The 17445-nt window shown below is 34.2% G+C and overlaps 1 non-coding gene across 1 annotated transcript; it reads left to right on the plus strand.

The window, feature by feature from the left end:
• The first annotated feature begins 258 nt into the window (after window positions 1-258).
• Window positions 259-345, plus strand: MIR10532 (microRNA MIR10532). The gene has a single exon (NR_161767.1). It is a non-coding gene; the product is annotated as a microRNA MIR10532 (primary transcript).
• Window positions 346-17445: the final 17100 nt, after the last annotated feature.

Here is a 17445-nt window from a genome sequence, read left to right on the forward strand (position 1 = left end):
TTATTAATTGCGTGTTTACTTCAACATTTAATTTATTAACTGTTTATGTAGTAAATTCTAGCCAGTGGACACATTTATATTAAATATATTGCTTTTATTATTGTGACAATTATGGTAGCTACATACCGTTAAAAATCATAACTTTGCTAAAAAATTTTGGTGGTGTTAAATTTAAACAAGAAAAATGGTCAGAGTTTGATTGAAATGATATTTTATTTAGTAAAAATTTAGTAAAAATGCACAAGTATTTCCTTAATCTATGTTTGAAATCTCAGAGACACACTTATACTATTCTAATAGGACCTTTGTATAGTATAAGTGTGTCTCTGAGATTTCGGGCATAGGTTGAAGGGGTACTTATGCATTGTCCCTTTTATTTATATTATTTTTATCTTTTAAAATATTTTTACTTTTTTAACTTTAATGCTTTATAATTAAAAAATAAAAAAAGATCAGCTTATTTTAAATAGAAAAGATATATAATTTTTCAAAATTTTCTGATCAATTTTTTTGGCTATTTAACATTCATTACCCTTTAAATAAAATTTAAGTTATACCAGATCAAATAAACAATATTTCTTCTGTTCATTTTTATTTGTTACTTATTTTTAAAATAAATTTTTATTTTTACTTATTATTTTTAATATATGAAGAAAAGAAAACTATTTTTCCATGTTTTATCCCTAATATTGAATATTATTCTTCATATCATTTTTTCAAAAATCGATACAAAACATCAAATAGTAAAAATAATATGGTTAAATACCTAATTAATAATTTTTTTCTTAATGAAATGTCAATTCAAATAATAACTAGTAAAAATGCAACATACTTAATTTTATTGGGGAAATTATAATTTCACGTGCCACGTAATCTGGGATGTAAATCTGCTATAGACACTTGCTGTTCTCACCGTCTCAAATTATTTCTATTTTATTTTATTTTTATCATTTAAAAATTCAAGATAAAAACAATTATTATTTCTTATTTTATTCTTAATAATAATGTTTATCTTCTATTATAGGCCAGGCCAACTTAATTTCAATGGCACAAAAGTATATGAGGCAATGACATATATTATTCATAAACTTTATTTTTTTTGTTTTAATATTATTTGATTAAGCATATTAAATTTTTAATTTTTTAAAATATGTATTTTTTTTATTTACATAGATAATATGTGATATTATTTAGAACTTCAAAATGCTTGGACAATTTTAGTACAACACATTATAGATCAAAAGTTCACATATCAACTAGTTAGATGTAATTAATTATCCTTTTACTTCTTCTCTAATTGAAGATGATTAAAAAACTCATTAAAGAAGCATGTGAAAATCATTTTCACCCACCAATTTTGATTTTAAAATCAAACTCTCCCTTCAACTTTAAATAATAATCAAAATTTTCCCTTTATCCTAATAACTTTTTAAAATACCTATTTTATCCTTTTACTATCAACTATTTTTTTTACTTTTTCAAAAATCATGAATCTTTTTTTTTTTTTTTTGGAATTCACATAATAAATTTTTTATAAAAGCATAATAAAAAAATCAATGAAAATAGTGAGACATACAAATTAAATATACATGTTAATACCTTCTTATAATGAATAAATTAGTATAATGAGAAAATTAGTTTTATGAATAATAATTAAAACTTTAATACTTATTTATACAAGTGAAAATACTTGATTCAGAAATACCAAATAATTAATTTAATTAAGGTTAAATTTTTAAGGATTGTATTCATTTAGATTTTAAATTATTTTACACTATAATTTATGTAACACTCATTCATTGCCAATCAAATATACATTAATGCATATTATTAAAATGTCAAATTAGTAAATATATATTTAATTAATATTTTTTTAAGAGGTGGTATATCAAGAAGTGTCAAGTAATATATATATATGTACACATATTGACTGAGAGAGTAGAGAAAAACAAAAATGCACACATACATACATATACACACCTTTAATATTAAATTTTGTTACAAATTCATAAAAATATTATCTCCTCTATTTACTTTTACTTGTTATTTATTTTTAAAATAGATTTTCATTTTTATTTTTCACTTTCGACCTATAAATTTTAAACCTCAATATTAAATACTTATTTTTCAAATCATTTTCCAAAGCATCATTTAATATTAATAAGTAATAGTTTAATAAAATACATGTATCACTAATTATTTCTTAATTAATGTATCAAATTAAATTATCACAAGTAAAGTGAAAGAAAAAACATTCTACTTCTAATGCAAATATATAGCAAGGATAAAATATATAATACGCACGATAAAAGAAAAAGTCTGATAATTATTCAAAGTTGGAGGTAGGAATTTGATTTTTAAAGCAAAGTTGAGAGGTGAAAAATTTCACTCTTAAAGAGATGAGTGATTTAAAAACACCAATTAATATATCTTTAAATTTAAAACATTAATTGATTATAAATGCACAAAAATTAAACTAATTCAAATAGCAAGAAGGTTGGTCCTCATATTTATTTTTCTAACAAGTACACACCCCATATATAATATGCATACGTGTGCATTTCTTCTCTTTACTTTTTTTTTTCAAATGTCGAAATGAGTACAACTTTATAAATTACTCTCTTTGTATCAAATAAAATATACAATGTAGGTGAATTGGTACATGCAGAATTAAATATATTTCTTTATTATTAATCCTTTTTCTTCTTCTTTTTTTTTTTTTCTATAATGGAAAATTCTCTGAATAGAAAGTGTATGTTACATGTGGTTTTTATTTTCTATTAAAAAATTGTACTCCTTAATTAATTATTTATTCACTTTAAAATTGACACGTATACTAATAAAGTAATAATTAATATAGCAAATTTATCGTTTTACCCTTATTGATTATGAAGTAAATAAATTAAAAACTTAAGATAAGAAATTTTGTGTTTTCCAAAACAATTAATTGAGGTTATAATTGTTAAAAAAATTTATTCTTTCTTAATTTGTTAAAATAGACAAGTAATTAAAGAGATCTAAAATAGGAAACGTGGATAACTAATTTAGTTCTAAGGACATAGGGAGTAGTTGATTAAACTTCTTTTGTTCCTAATTACTTGTTCATTTTTTTTCTTTTTTTAGTTGTCCCTAATTACTTGTCTATTTTAATAAATTAGAATATGGTATTTTTTTTTTACTTATTATATTCTCAATTAATTACTTAAAAAAAGGTAGAACTTTTTCAAAATCTTAAATGTTTAATTTATCTACTTCATATTAATAGAGGTAAAATAATAATCTCAATATGTTATTCATTATTTTCTTAATATGTGTGTCAATTCAAAAATCAACAAGTAATTAAAGACAAAGGATTAATAAGTAATATCTTTCTAAAATATTATTCAATTATACATTGGATTGATCATTATGTTTTGGTTAGTGTTTGAAGACGAGTTTTCGAAGACTAGACCAGCCTTCCAAGTGAAGTATTTTTTTTGGGATAATGCCCAAGTACCCCCTCAACCTATGCCCGAAATCTCAGAGACACACTTATACTATACTAAGGTCCTATTACCCCCCTGAACTTATTTTATTAATAATTTTTTACCCCTTTTTAGCTTACGTGGCACTATCTTGTGGGCCCAATGATGGTTGACTTTTTCTTCCGAACTAGTGCCACGTAGGCTAAAAAGGGGTAAAAAATTACATATAAAATAAGTTCAGGGGGTAATAAGACCTTAATATAGTATAAGTGTGTCTCTGAGATTTTGGGCATAGGTTGAGGGGGTACTTGGGTATTTTCCCATTTTTTTTCATAAAACTTTAAAAAAATTGAAATATATGTCCAAACATTAGTTTAACTTTCAAATAACATTTTTCAACTTTGATTTCAAAAATTCTTTCTTTCTTTTGATTTTCAATTAAATTCATGTTCAAACGCCTATTAGAAAATTTGTTTTGTTTCAGTTATTTCTTTTGCTTTTATATTGTAGGGCTTTTTTTTCTTCATATTTGGCAATTAATTTTCGTTTTTACATATTGGCTTCTTCAGAGTCGAGAGCTAGAGTCAAGAGCTAGGTGAAAGTTTTTGGGTTCAAACAAACCTAATAATTTTTTTTATAGATCTTGTATTTGTACTAAAAAATTAGTAAATTTATATATATGTTTTTATTACTATTTATGAGATAGACAACTACAGAACTAGTATTTAGGGGAAAACTTAAAACTCAGGAATTCATACCAAGCTTTAGGTCATGTTTAAATCACTAAAATCTATAATACACCATTTATGTGCCTGTTTATTTCAAACATAAATATTGATGAAACTGGAATAGAAATATGGGAAAACTACCTAACTAAACATACACTCATATCATGCCATAAATATATTTTTACTATATGTACGTTATATGAACAAAAAATTCTTACATATGAGTGGATGACATGTGGCATAAGATGAGTGTTTTTTTTTAGGTTTAAGTCATATGCAAATTTTTAAAATTATTTGCATATTTGACTTAGACATTTTACGATGACTATTACCTATTGAATACTTGAATTATTCAAAAAGTATATTTATTAAAAATAAAATGTTAATATGACAAAATAAGTGTTTTACACTTTCTCTGAGCGCGTGAAAAAACTTAAATAATGTTTTTGTTTTTCTAAAAGAACGTAATACTTTTTCTTTTTTTGCCTGCCATTGACATTTAAATAATTTAATTTCTAAAAATATGTATTTTAGAGTAATACTAATTCTTAAAAAGAAAAAAAGAAAAGCTCCCCCCCCCCCCCCAAACCCCTGACTCCATCCTTTTTTTTCTTTTCTTTTTCTATTTTATTTCTTTTCAAGGTTTATTAAAAATAAAAAATGATCTGGCTTATTAAATTTGGAGGAAAATAGAAGAAAGAACATCGGATCGAAAAAAGTTAGCTGATGATATTAATCTCGATCACCTTCAAACAAATATTACTATTCAAATTTTAATGTTAATTCATTATAATTATCAAACATAATATTAGATTGATTCAATAAAATTAATCTATATCATCTCGATATCACTTTGTTATCGATCTCAAGACAATTGACAGACTGTCTTTCTTCGTCACTCTTGTATTAATTTCTTTGAATATCTCTCTCATATATTAGGAATAAAAAATAATTATGTATGCAATTAAGAAAGAAACTGAATTTTGGCCTTTGAGAAAGAAATTTTGCTAGGAAGAAGATGGAGAAGAACGGAGATGAGGTAGGGTTGAGCTTCTTATATATTTTTATTTTTAATTTTTTATAAAAAATAAGATGAAAAATTATTTGAAATAAATTTCATTCTTTTTAACATAAAATTATCTTTTTCCCTCTATAATTGTTGGGCCCAACGCCACATGTTATCTTTTAATTAGTTATTTGCCACATCACGGCAAGTGTATTACACACACTTTATTTTTTTTACTTATTGTTGAAAAATATCTAATAGAAACAAGTTTTGAATTAATAAAAATGTCCAATAGGTACTACTCCTAGTTAAGATATCTAAATGAATTATGCAGACAACTTTAAGGAGCCACATATGACTTAAGCTTTTCCTTTTTTGATTTATTTATAAATTTTACGTAATCAAGTAGGGGTATTTTTAATGCTCTAAATAGTTGGGAGATTAAAACAATAATTCATGTCAAGTTTAGATATGTTTTCAAAATACTTAATCTATCCAATTTACTGTTTGAAACAATTATTTATTAGTTCACTATCTATTAATTATATAATAGATTTGGAGTAAGATACATTGTGTATATTATTCCTTAAAAATAGTGTAAAATTAGGGGTGATAATTTCAGTCTATATAAGTAAAATGAAATTATTTTTCTCATATTATATTAAATTAAATGGATAACTCATATTTTCTTAAATGAGTAAATATGAACTTTAACCAATTTATGCTCATACAAATATGAAAAAAAATGAGTAAATATGATAATCCATATATACCTTTATATCATTCTTTTATCATAAAAAAAAAACTAAAAAGACATTTTTTGAGAATAAAATATAAAAAACTAGGGGTAAGGTGGGGGTAGATGAATTTTTTTTACTTAGACACCTCAAGTAGGTTTTGTTCATTTTAAATACCTCAAGTAGGGGTTCACTATGTCATTTTGACACGTTTTTGTCAATCAGCTAAAATTACAAAGTATATGTAACACACTTGCCTATGACATAGGATGATGACTAATTAAAAGTTGACATGTGACATTTAAATGTAAAAATAATAATTGAAAAATAAATTATTACAAAACAACTAATTTTTCAACAAAAATAAATAAATAAAATTACCTATTTTCTACCATCCTATCCCATGTTATATCACCCCAACCCTACCCCATCTGCCTTACGTCCCTTTTGCCTCCCTAACTCTACAATCATTTTCTTAATTCTTCATCCATTTTTTTTAAATATTAGATTTTAGGTTTTTTAATTTTTTTTGAAAATTATTTATGACATTCTTCTAACTTTTTTTAAAACAATGTGTGTCTTGTTCTAAAAAATCTTTTCAAAATTAATGTGATGATTTTTAAAATTTTGTTCTTATAAACATTTTTAAAATTAGTGTGATAATTTTTTTCTCCATATTTTATAATTTTTTTATCATGAATTTTCACGGGGGAGGTGGGATAAGTGGTTGGGCTAAAAAGAGAAGAACAAGAATGAAAAAAATTCAAAAAAAACTCACATGCTCAAAATGGTTGCAACACACAATATGTCAAGTCAGCAAAAAGTGTCAAAATGACACAGCGGGACTCAACATGAAGTGTAAAAAATGAACAAAGTCCAGTTGAGGTGTCTAAGTGAAAATTGATGCCAACTTTAGGAGGCTGCCAATGGATTCAACCTAGAATTTTTATGGGTGTGGGTAGTGTTGAGTTTTATTTGCCCTGATTTCTTACCATAAATAGGTTTTCCTTTTAGGAAAAGGTTTTGGATTGACTAATCATTTTCTTGTAGGAAAAGGTTTGGACTCTATAAATAGAAACATGTTCCTTCTAACTTAATCAACATTCACAATGTATTCTTAAGGGCTTTGTGAGTTTTGGTTAGAGGGAGAATTTGTGGGTCACAAGCTTGATACGTTATCACTTGTGTGAACCTCCCATGTATTCTGAGTGAATTGGTTGAGGTTGTTTCCCTCTGTATTTTGTACTCTCATATTTATAGTGGATTGCTCATCTCCTTTGTGCACGTAGGTCGATTGACCGAACCACGTTAAATCTTTGTGTCTTTTGGTATATTTCTCGTTGTCTTCTTACTCGTGCTCTTTCGATGTTTGCATTGCTAGCTTCCGCATTTACACCTGCTTATTTTCGGTCCTAACAAGTGGTATCAGAGCCAGATTCAATGACGGAGTCAGGTTTAGTAGTTCGATAATCGATGATTGAACCAGGTTAGAAAGAGATGTTCATCTTGACGGGTATAGCTGTAGTCGCAACCTTTTTGACAGTAATGAAGATTTTGTTGGAGAAATTGTTTCAGAGAGGTTCTCTGTGTTGAGACATAAATTTTTCAAAGGAAATTATGGAGAGGAGAAGCAAGTTGTTGAAGATTAAGTGAAGAAGGTGGACAAATTTATTTTGTCAAAAATTCAGGCCAAGGGGGAGATTTGTTGGGTTTTATTTGCCCTGATTTCTTACCATAAATAGGTTTTCCTTTTAGGAAAAGGTTTTGGATTGACTAATCCTTTTCTTGTAGGAAAAGTTTTAGGACTCTATGAATAGAGGCATGTTCCTTCTAACTTAATCATCATTCACAATGTAGTCTTAAGGTCTTTGAGAGTTAGAGGGAGAATTTGTGGGTCACAAGCTTGATACGTTATCACTTGTGTGAACCTCCCATGTATTCTAAGTGAATTGGTTGAGGTTGTTTCCCTATGTATTTTGTACTCTCATATTTATAGTAGATTGCTCATCTCCTTTGTGGACGTAGGTCGATTGACCGAACCACGTTAAATCTTTGCGTCTTTTGGTATATTTCTCATTGTCTTCTTACTCGTGGTCTTTCGATGTTTGCATTGCTAGCTTCCGCATTAACACCTGCTTATTTTCGGTCATAACAGGTAGGAGACTTGGAGGTTTCCTAAGGTGGGGGTGGCAAAGTATTTTTCAAAAAATAAAATAAAATACTTATATTCTGAAAAAAATTTAATTTCTTTTCGTGGGTGGGTGTGTAGGGGTTGCAAAAAAGTTTTTTAAAAAATATTTTTTTTTTCAAAAACGTCTTTTAAATTTGTTTTTTTTGCGGGAGGGAGGAGGGGGGTGCTGGGGGAGGACGGGGGTGGCGAGGTGGGGATAGGGTGGTAGGGTTGAAAAAATGTTTTAAAATAATTAAAAAAAAATTTAATTTTTTTTTGGGTGGGGATGACAGGGTAGGGGGTAGAGGTTGCTAGTTTTTTTTAGAAAGTCTTCTTAAACTTTATTTTGGGAGTTGAGGTACAGTGGTGGGGTGGTAGGGGTAGAGTGAGATGTGATGGTAGTAGTGGCGGAGTCAGAATTTTCAATATGGGACTTCAAAATCTCGAGAAATAGACACACGACGTAGCCGAAGGGGGTTCGACATCTACTATATATACATAAAAAATTATTTTAGCCCTGTATAAATAATATAATTTTACACTAAAGGGGTTCGGATGAACAAGGTGGATCGGCTCCTGGATGGTAAGAATTGAGGTATTAACAATTTCTCTTGATATAATATTTTCTGACTTTAGGAGATTAAAGTTGGTTACAACCATTTTATCAAAATCATATTTAACCAAATCCATATTTATCATATTTTGTCACGACCCAAATCGAGCCATGAGTGGAACCCACATTTATCCTCCTATGTGAGCGAACCAACCAATCTAAAACCCCAGCATTTCAAGCATAATAAATAGAGAAACAATGCGGAAGACTTAAAACTTATTAACAAAATCAATAATCAACTTCTAAAACTCAAACTTATAATTATCCCCAAAATCTGGAAGTCATCATCACAAGAACATCTATCCTCAAATTATTAAAGCTAAGAGTATCTAAGAAACTAAACATAAACAATAGCTAGTCTATGCCAGAACTTCAAGGCATGAAGACATGAAGAAGAAGATCCAGTCCAAGCTAGAAGCTTTAGCTCACCCTGAAATCTGGTGTGATGAAGACTGGCTAGAGTTGCGGTTGGGTTGAAGACGACGGTACGTTTGCTGCACTCCACAATGAACAAAAAGAAAACATACAAGTAGGGTCAGTACAAAACACGAGTACTGAGTAGATATCATCGGCCAACTCAAAATAGAGAACAATATATATCAGATAATATCATAAAATCAACTACCATACTCAACATGCGACATTTACCATAACCCTTGGTCACAACACCAAGCACATCAATGAGGACGCAAGCCTCCATACCATACTCATTTGGGAATTAGGTTAATTAAGTTGAGTAATTAACATTTTTGAAGATTCATTCTCTTTTATTCCTCTTGTGTCGAAACGTGACACTCCGATCCCCTAATACTACGTGTCGGTTCATGACACCCGATCCCCTAATACTACGTGTCGGTTCGTGACACCCGATCCCCTAATACTATGTGTCAGTTCGTGACACCCGATCCCCTAATTCTACGTGTCGGTTCGTGACACCCGATCCCCTAATTCTACGTGTCGGTTTGTGACACCCGATCCCCTAATTTTACGTGTCGGTTCGTGACACCCGATCCCCTAATTCTACGTGTCCGTTCGTGACACCCGATCCCCTAATTCTCATTCTATTAATTCATCAAGCCTTCTCTTATACCAAGGCATCATCAATCTCATTACTTTAGTTCATCAAGCCTTCTCTTATACCAAGGCATCATCAATCTCATTACTATAGTTCATCAAGCATTTTCTTATACCAAGGCATCATCATTAACAAGGTAAATTTAGGATTAGAGATTCAATAGCCTCATCATGCTTATTCATCACATTTATATAATCATATTCATGCAAGCATACATTAAGCATATAGAAGGGTTTACAACACTACCCAAGACATATCATTCGCTATTAAGAGTTTACTACAAATAGCATAAACCATAACCTACCTCCACCGAAGATTCGTGATCAAGCAAGCAATTTCCCAAAGCTTTGTTTCCTCTTCGTTTTCCCTCTTCTCTCGATCATTCTCTTTCGCTCTCCTTGTTCTTTATATTTTTCTTATTCAAACCCTCTTTCTTTTACCCTAATTAACATATAATTAAGTATAAAGGATGAAAAAATAACCCACTAATTAATTTAAGGTTATCTCCTTTAACCCTCAAGAAATTGGATTATTAATATTCAACCACCAGCTTTATAATTATTAGCAGGAATAGTTCAAAACGCCCCTTAAAACATTTAAAGAAATCTGACCCAGCCTGGAATTACGCAGTCTGTGACGGTCCGTCACAACTGTGACGGTCCGTCCTGTGCGTTCGTCACAGAGTTCAGAGACTCAAATCTTTGAAGGGCCTGTGACGGCCCGTCACGCCTGTAACGGTCTGTCCTTCCATTTCTTCATGAAGTTCAGAGAGTCGATTTCAGTACCCAAATTTCAGAATTCTATGTGTTTTGGAACGAGACGCCCTCGACGGTCCGTCGTGCCCATGACGGTCCATCGTGGGATCCGTCGTCTCAGTCAGTTTTTCCAGAAATAAAATCTGTTGCTCAAAACGACTTAACATGTCGTTACAATAGATACCAATTTACCCATCGTTCGTCCCCAAACGATCACAAGAAGAAAAACAAGGGTGAAAAGGAGTACCTGAATATGTAAACAGGTGTGGGTATCTTTCTCGCATATCAGCCTCCTTCTCCCAAGTGGATTCTTCAATTGGTCGATTCTTCCATTGAACTTTGATGGATGCATTCTCCCTTGACCTCAACTTGCGGACTTCCCTATCTAAGATAGCAACAGGCTCCTCCTCATAAGACAAATTCTCATCAAGAAGAACCGAATCCCAACGAATGATGTAGTTTCCATCCCCATGGTATCTTTTCAACATAGACACATGAAATACCGGATGCACTCCTGAAAGTCCTGGGGGTAAGGCTAATTCATAAGCCATCTCCCCTACTCGCTTAAGTACCTCAAATGGCCCAATATACCTTGGCCTTAACTTATCTCTTTTCCCAAACTGCATCACCCCTTTCATGGCGAAACCTTCAACAAGACTTGCTCACCCTCCATGAACTCCAAGTCTTTAACCTTTCGATCTGAATATTCCTTTTGCTTGCTTTGAGCCGCTAAAAGCTTTTCTTGAATAGATTTCACCTTCTCTAATGAATCCCTCAAAAGGTCAGTACCCCAAGGTCTAACCTCAAATGCATCAAACCAACCAATGGGAGACCTACATCTCCTCCCATACAATGCTTCGAAAGGAGCCATATCAATACTTGAGTGATAGCTATTGTTGTATGAGAACTCTGCTAAGGGTAAGAAGTTATCCCAATGACCTCCAAATTCTATCACACATGCACGAAGCATATCCTCCAACACTTGAATTGTTCACTCAGACTGACCATCGGTCTGAGGGTGAAATGCAGTACTAAGGTCCAACCTAGTACCTAATTCAGCATGCAATGTTCTCCAAAACTTAGAAGTAAACTGCGTACCTCTATCTGATATGATGGAAAGTGGAACTCTATGCAATCAAACAATTTCTGAGATGTAGAGCCTGTCTAACTTTTCTGCATTGTAGGTCACCTTGACCGGAATGAAATGAACAGACTTAGTTAATCTGTCTACAATTACCCAAATAGAGTCAAACTTCCACAATGTCTTTGGAAGAGCAACCACAAAGTCCATTGCAATTCTCTCCCACTTCCACTCAGGAATGGGCATTCTCTGAAGTGTTCCTCCGGGCCTCTGGTGTTCATACTTTACTTGTTGACAATTTGGACATTTGGCAATAAACTCAACAATGTCGCGCTTCATTCTACTCCACCAAAAGTGTTGCTTTAGGTCACGGTACATCTTGGTTGCACCAGGATGTATAGAATATCCGGAGGTATGAGCCTCTGTAAGAATAGTGTGGATCAAATCATCAACACGGGGTACACATACCCTTCCCTTAATTCTCAAATCACCTTCCTCATCCATTATTGCTTTTTTAGCCTCTGCTCGCAACACCATATCCCGAATTCGGCTTAGTTTCTCATCATCAAACTGTTTTCCCTTGATCTTATCAAGAAAAGAAGATCTCGCCTCCACACTGGCCAAAAATCCTCCCTTCTCATTTACTTTTAACCTCATAAAGTCTTTAGCCAGAGTTTGAACCTCTCTAGCCAATGGGCGTCTAGAAACTTGTAAGTGGGCTAAACTACCCATGTTCCCTGCCTTTCTACTTAAGGCGTCTGCCACAACATTAGCCTTTCCCGGATGATACAAGATAGTGATATCGTAGTCCTTCAGTAGTTCCATCCATCTCCTCTGTCTTAAATTCAAATCTTTCTGACGAAAGACATACTGTAGGCTACGATGATCCGTGTAGACTTCACACTTAACTCCATATAGATAGTGTCTCCATTGCTTTAAGGCAAACACTACCGCAGCCAATTCCAAATCATGGGTCGGATAATTACGTTTGTACACCTTTAATTTCCTTGAAGCATAAGCAATTACGTTCTTCTCTTGCATTAGTACTGCACCCAAGCCCGAATAGGATGCATCACAATAGACAATTAAATTCTTACCTTCCACTGGCAGGGTAAGGATTGGTGCAGTAGTCAATAAGGTTTTGAGTTTCTGAAAGCTTTCCTCACATTCGTCCGACCATACAAATGGAACATTCTGCTTAGTCAAGTTCGTTAATTGGGAAGCAATGGAAGAGAATCCCTTGAAAAATCGACGGTAATAGCTAGCTAAACCAACAAAGATCCTTATTTCTGACACATTAGTAGGTCTTACCCAATTCTTCACTGTCTCAATCTTAGAAGGATCCACCATCACCCCATCCTTAGAAACCACATGCCCCAAGAAGGACACTGCATCTAGCCAAAACTCACACTTGGAGAATTTGACATAAAGCTTTTTCTCCCTCAACATTTCCAATACAATTCTCAAGTGCTCCTCATGTTCCTTCTTGCTCTTTGAGTATACCAATATATCATCAATAAATACGATCACAAAGAGATCCACATATGGCTTAAAAATCCCGTTCATCAATCTCATGAAAGCAGCAGGGGCATTCGTAAGACCAAAAGACATCACTACAAATTCGTATTGCCCATTCCTGGTCTGAAAAGCAGTCTTTGGCACATCCGTTGACCGTATTTTCAATTGATGATAACCGGATCTCAAGTCAATCTTAGAGAAGACACAAGCACCTTGTAACTGATCGAACAAGTCATTAATGAGAGGAATGTGATACTTGTTCTTAATAGTTACCTTGTTCAACTGCCGGTAGTTTATGCACATCCAAAAACTCCCATCCTTCTTCTTCACAAATAACACCGGAGCACCCCAAGGAGATGCACTTGGTCTAATGAAGCCTTTGCTTAGCAACTCTTGAAGTTGGGCTTTTAACTCTCTTAACTCAACGGGAGCCATCCTATAAGGGGGTATGGAAATGGGGCGACTATCCGGTTCAAGATCAATGCAGAAGTCAATATCTCTATCCGGCGTCATACCAGGAGGGTCCGCAGGAAACACATCTAAAAACTCGCGGACTATCGAAACCGACTCAATTGGAGGTACTTGGGTAGTATCATCCCTGAGATGTGCCAAGAACGCTAAACAACCCTTACTAACCATTTTCTTAGCACGAAGAAAGGAGATGATACGAACCGTATTGGAAGTGTAGTCACCCTCCCACACTAACGGATCTGTCCCAGGCTTGGCTAACGTCACAGTTTTAGCATTACAATCCAAGATTGCAAAATTTGGAGAAAGCCAAGTCATACCCAGAATTACATTGAAGTCAACCATTTCTAAGATAACCAAGTCTACATGAGTATTTCTCCCCACAAACGTTACAAGACAAGACCTATACACCTTTTCAACTATCACAGACTCACCCACCGGAGTAGAAACACGAATAGGCATGTCAAACAATTCGCAATGTAAATTAAGACCAGTAGCAAATGAAGAATATACATATGAAAATGTGGAGCCAGGGTCAAATAATACAGAAGCCATACAATCACAAACCAAAAGGTTACCTGTGATAACAACATCTGATGTCTCCGCCTCCGACCGCCCAGGGAAAGCGTAACAATGGGCCCTATCACCTGTTTGCCCGTTGCCCCTACCATGTTGCGCTGCAGTAGTTCCCATTTGTCTGTCACCCCGGCCATTTTGGTGATCACCATTACCTCGGCCACCACGTCCTCCAGAATAACGGCCTCTACCATGACCACCTCTACCTCTAGCTATTGGGGGTCTATAACTCTGTTTTGGACAATTTCTCCTAATATGTCCAGTCTCCCCACATCCATAACACTGTCTAGAGTCAAGCATAGATCTCTCAGAAAAGTGTTGACCGGTCTGAGGTGGACCCCCAAATACAGTCTGTAGTGAAGACTGAATTGGTTGGACTGAGTAACCTCCTGAACCCTGTCCTCTAGAGTAAGAACCATTAAACTCACCTCCTTTTCGAAACCTTTTTGATGTCGATGCCATGGTGAAGTCATCTGGCTTCACTCCTTCCACCTCTATCACGAAGTCTACCACTTCTTGAAAGGATTTTGCCGTAGCCGCTACCTGTAAGGCTGAAATCCGCAATTCTGACCTCAACCCCTTCACAAAATGGTGAATCCGCTCTTGTGGACTGAAACAAAGCTGGGTGGCATACCTGGATAATGCACGAAGCTTAGCCTCATATGCACTAACCGACATCCTACCTTGCTCTAGGCTCAAGAACTCACCTCTTTTCCTATCCCTCAAAGTCCGGGGGATATACTTCTCCATAAACAAGCTAGAGAATGATGCCCAAGTCATAGGTGGTGCCTCTGCTGGTTGACACTCAACATGTGACCGCCACCACATTTTGGCGTTCCCTTGAAACTGATAAGTCACAAACTCAACACCAAACCGTTCTACTATACCCATCTTGTGTAGTAGCTCATGACAGTCAACCAGAAAATCATAGGCATCCTCAGATTCAGCCCCCTTGAAGACTGGAGGCTTCAATTTCAAGAACTTACTGAAAAGTTCATGCTGATCATTTGTCATTATAGGCCCTGTAGTCAGACGAGAAAATATGCCTATTTTCAATGAGGCATCCATGCGGGGAGCCACAGTAGCTGCATGTTGTACCTCCAGAACCTGAGGTGCTGGTGCAGAAAACACTGGAGGTGTCTGACCCTGATCAGATAACCCGCTAAGATAAGCAAGAACCTGATTGATCATCTCTAGGGTAGGTTGGGGTGGCAATCCCTCATTCTGTACTTGTTCATTCTCCCCTTCCTCATCCTCTCTTACTACTTCTTCAGTCGGTGGAGGAGTCACTGCCCTAGTACCAGATGGGCTAGATGCTTGTCCTCTTCCCCTAGAGGATGTTCTCCCGCGACCTCTTCCACGGCCTCTTGCCACTACTCCTCTTCGAGCTACAGCCCCAGTGGCTGGCTTAGACGCTTCTTGTCTTGCCGGTGTTGGTGTTGGCGCAGTCGTTGCTCTAGTTCTAACCATCTGCGAAATAGAGTGAAGATGGTCAGATACCAATTTGTATCACCTAGATACCAATTGGATCCAAGTAATAGCACGAAAGAAAGAAAGAAGGAGTGGAATTTTCCTAAAGTTTTATAGCCTCTCAAAGAAAAGTAAAGGCCTCCCCCTACCGTTCCTTAAGACTCTACTAGACTCGTTCTTGTGTGATGAGACCAACGAACCTAATGCTCTGATACCAAGTTTGTCATTTTAGTATCAATCTACCTTTTGAAGCTTAAGAATAAATTGTCAGTACTCATTCAGAACCCTCAAGATACATTTCACAACCTAAATGTACTAATATTGTACCAAAGATCCATCACTAAATTTTTTTTTTAAATAATGCTCAACCACTAAAATTTTCCTTCAAAAAAATGCTCAATCTAAGTTCCTGTAGTAATAAACTAGTTGGTTTCTCAAATGTGAATGCAACACTAAATCTTATTATCTGACCATGTCGTACAACTTGTAACTCCTTTAGTAATTAGTATTCATACTTGACAATCGACATACCTGTTTCCACATAACCCTAGTACTGCGACACCGTGAAAGTCCATTAGATACCTTACTAGAACACATCATACTTGTCCATACTGTCATACCCAAATAGCCCACATATTTCTACCCATTGAATAATTGCAAAACATTAACGAATATGTTCTCTCTCTAGACCAACAACTTGTTTTACTTCTTAGATCAATTCAATAACACAATAACACACTTCCTAACTCTAACAAAGTAAGCATCGATGACTTTCTCGAATATACCCTCACTCTATGAAGTCATAGTAGTGTCTTTAATAACCGACACTCGACATGAGACTACCACCACATTTTGCGATCGAGAAAATATATCTATTTCAAAGGACATATTTTTTTTCTTTCTGTTGTTGCTATTTCAACATCAAATACTCTAGTAGTACCCATATTTGAAATAGAGTGAAGAAGTTCAGATACCAATTTGTATCACCTAGATACCAATTGGATCCAAGTAGTAGCATGAAAGAAAGAAAGAATGGAATTTTTCCTAAAGTCCTATAGCCTCTAGAAGAAAAGTAAGGGCGTCCCCCTACCGTTCCTCAAGACTCTACTAGACTCGTTCTTGTGTGATGAGACCAACGAACCTAATGCTCTGATACCAAGTTTGTCACGACCCAAAACGAGCCGCGAGTGGCACCCACATTTATCCTCCTATGTGAGCGAACCAACCAATCTAAAATCCCAGCATTTCAAGCATAATAAATAGAGAAACAATGCGGAAGACTTAAAACTTATTAACAAAATCAATAACCAACTTCTAAAACTCAAACTTATCATTATCCCCAAAATCTGGAAGTCATCATCACAAGAACATCTATCCTCAAATTATTAAAGCTAAGAGTATCTAAGAAACTAAACATAAATAATAGCTAGTCTATGCCAGAACTTCAAGGCATCAAGACATGAAGAGGAAGATCCAGTCCAAGCTAGAAGCTTTAGCTCACCCTGAAATCTGGTGTGATGAAGACTGGCTAGAGTTGCGGTTAGGTTGAAGACGACGGTACGTTTGCTGCACTCCACAATGAACAAAAAGAAAACATACAAGTAGGGGTCAGTACAAAACACGAGTACTGAGTAGATATCATCGGCCAACTCAAAATAGAGAACAATATATATCAGATAATATCATAAAATCAACTACCATACTCAACATGCGGCATTTACCATAAGTCTTGGTCACAACACCAAGCACATCAATGAGGACGCAAGCCTCCATACCATACTCAT

Source organism: Solanum lycopersicum, chromosome 1 (genome assembly GCF_036512215.1).
Source record: "Solanum lycopersicum chromosome 1, SLM_r2.1".
NCBI classification, from domain to species: Eukaryota; Viridiplantae; Streptophyta; class Magnoliopsida; order Solanales; family Solanaceae; genus Solanum; species Solanum lycopersicum.